Source organism: Aethalodelphis obliquidens, unplaced genomic scaffold (genome assembly GCF_003676395.1).
Source record: "Aethalodelphis obliquidens isolate GAN/ISIS:26980383/991018 unplaced genomic scaffold, ASM367639v1 scaffold15, whole genome shotgun sequence".
NCBI classification, from domain to species: domain Eukaryota; kingdom Metazoa; phylum Chordata; class Mammalia; order Artiodactyla; family Delphinidae; genus Aethalodelphis; species Aethalodelphis obliquidens.
Genome location: NW_020837959.1, coordinates 26,159,307 through 26,163,295, shown reverse-complemented (window position 1 = coordinate 26,163,295; position 3,989 = coordinate 26,159,307). Strand labels below are relative to the sequence as shown.

Genomic DNA, 3,989 nt, shown 5'->3' with positions numbered 1-3,989 from the left:
GACAGTGAGAGGCCCGCGCACCGCGATGAAGAGTGGCCCCCACTCGCCGCAACTGGAGAAAGCCCTCACACAGAAACGAAGACCCAACACACCCAAAATAAATAAATTAAATAATTAAAAAAAAAGAAAAGATGAGTAAACCAGCTCAGCAGGTTCAGTGACTTACTTAGGAGCCTCATTGCTAAGATATGGCATAGTTGGGACAAAAGCTATTAGAAAATTATGTGGATCATTCAGGACATAAATGAAGGCGATTAAGGTGAATAGTAAGAGAATCTTTGTTTGAGCAATGGTGTCCAATGGAACTTTTAGTGATGATGCAAGTGTTCTTTATCAGCACACTGTTCAACACGGTAGCCACTAAACACTTGTGGCTAGTGTCACTGAGGAACTAAATTTTTAATATTATTAATTTGAATTTAAATGGTCACATGTAGCTAGGGGCCACTGTATGTATGTGCAGCTGTATTGTCTCAGGAATCATGGAAAAATCCCATGGTCAGGGGCTAACTTTATGTGTTTAGGTCATCTTATATCCTAACCTTATATGAATGGACACGTATGTATGTATGGGGTTGGGATTGTTTGGTGTTTAAGCTTGCATGCATACAACTAATGTTAGGTATCTACTCAGCTTTCAAAGACTGTATTTTTGGAGGGTCCATTTATTGTATTTTAAAAAGAAGATATTTTACTTGTTTCCAAAGCAGCAACCCCTGAGAGAATTAGCAACTATTTCAGAATTAATCCTTTTTGGTGGCAGTACATTTGACTATAATATTTCTTCCAAAGAAATTTTGACATGTTGAGTTCCTTTTTTTTTTTTTTTGGCTGCATTGGGTCTCCGTTGTGGTGCGCGGGCTTCTCATTGCAGTGGCTTCTCTTGTTGCGGAGCACGGGCTCTGGGTGCGAGGGCTTCAGTAGTTGCAGCAAGCGGGTTCTAGAGCTCAGGCTCAGTAGTTGTGGTGCGCCGGCTTCGTTGCTCCGCGGCATGTGGGATCTTCCTGGACCAAAGACTGAATCTGTGTCTCCTGTATTGGCAGGTGGATTCTTAACCACTGCTCCACCAGAGAAGTCCCACATGTTGAGTTCTTGATGTGTCAGAGTTCTAAATTTGTGATTTTTATTGGTACTGTTTTGGATGGCTATTTCTTGCTGGATGTGGTGAGAACAGTCAATGGAGTATTTTGGATTGTTTTATGAGTTACTGCATTTGAACCAAGCTGAAAGTGGAGTGGCAGTTTCGCAGACAGCACTCTAAGGCTGCATTTACCGCTCTGAGCCTCAGTCTCCTTGTTTTCAAAATGAAGCGTTGGTGACCTGGAAGGTCCCTTCAAATGCTAAAGTTTTATGGCTCCATGAAAACAAACATTTGGATTCTCTCTTTTCCAAACAATTGGATGCTAAAGAAATTTCAGGGGCCTATAGTGAGCCAAATCATCTGCCCCATCCAAACCAAAAATAAACTAAACTTGATTTTCTACTCTATGTGCTATATTTATGTGTATGTGTGTGTTTTGTAACATTGATGCTTTTCTTTTTAAAAGTCAGTACCTGGATGGTATGGTGTGAATGTTTGTGTCCCACCCAAATTCAAATGTTGAAAATCTAATGCCCAAGTTGATGGTATTAAGAGGTGGGTCTTTGGGACGTGATTAGGTTCAGAGGTGGAGCCCTCATGAATGGGATTAACGTCCCTATAAAAGAGTCCCTAGAGAGATCCCTCACTGCCCCTGCTGCCCTGTGGGAATACAATGAGAAGTCAGCGGTCTGAAACGTAGAAGAGGGCCCTCACTAGAACCAAATCATACTGCACTCTGATTTTGGACTTCCAGCCCCCAGAACTGTGAGAAATAAATTTTTATTGTTTATAAACCACCCTATCTGTGGTATTCTGTCGTAGCAGCCCAAACAGACTAAGACGCTAGATAAAGAAGATTTGAGCTTGGTGTCTTTACCCTTATTGGGGAAATAATGCCAGATTTCTCAGTGATCATTCTCTATAAGCAGAATTTACAGATATTTCATGGGAACTTTACATATTATTGACAGGTGAAGTGGGATACATTATAAATATTTTATTTATTCTAGGACATAACTTCCAGATATAAAGGGAATTCCACCCCTCCCCTCGCCCCTCTTTTTTTCATTATCTTGGCTTACTTTGGCTCTGTTAGGCCCTTAGTTTTTCCCCCCCCCCCCGATTTGAATCTTAAGGCCAGGTAATGGCTATGAATTTTTTCCTAGTTCCAGAAAGGCAGCATCTGGTAAGTCACTCTGTCTAATTACTGTCATCATTTTGTCCCTTCAGATGTTGAATGCCCTTTATCCTCAGTACTGAAATCAGGCAACTTTGTTATATGGTGACCCTACTGTTAATGTTGTATTATGTTGTTAATGGTGAAGCAGCATACTGACAGCAGGCTGTTTAACAAATAAGGCCTGGTTCCTCTTATGAAGAAAGCAAGAGCATGATCTTTAACATGTTAAGAACACCTTGATATGTAGGAGCCATTTTTCTTTCCTAGTATTTTTTACTCTCCCACAGCTCCCACACACTTATAGTATTTGTCTTCTTACACGATGATCACACGTTAGTCAAGAGAAACCTGTCATAATAGGCAACATACTCAGTGCCAGCCCTGCGCTTCTGTGACGAAGGTGATTATCAGGCTTTCAGAGAAGAAAAGGAAACAAACAACAACCCAAAAATGTCCTGCTTTAGTATGGTCAAAGAACAGCCTTCCGTATTCAAGGTAAAGCAAAGACCATTTTAATAACTTACAACTTAGCCCAATTTAAAATATGTAAAATCCTTAAGGTAAAATGGCTGTCGATTTGCTCACATTTGTTGCTCATGACCACACAAAGGGAAAATGAAAATGCTAAATAAAAATATTGGAGCTTATTGAAATTCAAACCTTTTCTAATTGTTGCCTGGTGGTGCCTCTATACACAACAGTACTTACACAAAAATAAAGCTGATAGGAAATAACAACATGAAAATTTATTTTAATTCTCTAAGCTAACTCTCTGGTACTTCCTCCCTTTCTCTCTTCTGTTCCCCCCCCCCCACCCCGTCCTTTATTATACAGAGACAATTTCTGCTTGTAGCATTTAAATAAACATGTGATAGTCAGTTTTCTTTGTAAACTTGGTTAGGCTATAGTCTCAATTATTCAATCAAACACTAATCTAAGCATGATGTGAAGGTATCTTAGAGATATGACTAAAGTCCAAAATAAGTTGATTTTAAGTAAAGGGGATTAGCCTCGATAATCTGGGTGGGCCTGATTCAATCTACTGAAAGGCCTTAAGAGCAGAATTGAGGCTTCTCTGAGGAAGAAGAAGTTCTGCCTGTAGACAGAAGCTTCCAGAGTTCCAGTAGCCTGAGTTACAGATTTTGGACTTGCCTAGCAGGTCCCCAAAACAGGGTAAGCCAACTCCTTGCAAACAATCTCTTCATATCTATCTGCTCTTGGTCTGTCTCTGGTTGAACTCTGACTGATAAAGAACGTTAGCTATGGGGCTTCCCTGGTAGCTCAGTGGTTAGGAATCCGCCCGCCAATGCAGGGGACATGGGTTTGGGCCCCGGTCTGGGAAGATCCCACATGCCACGGAGCAACTAAGCCTGTGAGCCACAACTACTGAGCCCACGTGCCACAATTACTGAAGCCCGCGCACCTAGAGCCCGTGCTCTGCAACAAGAGAAGCCACTGCAATGAGAAGCCCACGCACCACAACGAAGAGTAACCCCCGCTCACCGCAACTAGAGAAAGCCCACGCGCAGCAATGAAGACCCAACGCAGCCAAAGATAATAAATAAATAAATATATATATATATATTTTTTAAAAAGAACATTAGCTATGTTTTAGAGTCTTTCAACATACTGGAGGAGAAAAAAGAGACAAAGGAAGTAGATACCTGATTGTCAAGTTGCTCGCTTTACAAGATTTCCTCTCTAAAATTGTAGAGCTGAACAGATGAC

At 41.1% G+C, this 3,989-nt stretch overlaps 1 long non-coding RNA gene across 1 annotated transcript in view; it reads left to right on the top strand.

Annotated features, from left to right (window-relative positions):
- LOC113625449 (uncharacterized) overlaps positions 1–3,989 on the top strand; it is an 18,475-nt gene extending 14,486 nt beyond the window's left edge. Inside the window, exon 3 of the long non-coding RNA XR_003434683.1 lies at positions 3,977–3,989. This is a non-coding gene — a long non-coding RNA (uncharacterized LOC113625449). The remainder of the gene's footprint in view (positions 1–3,976) is intronic.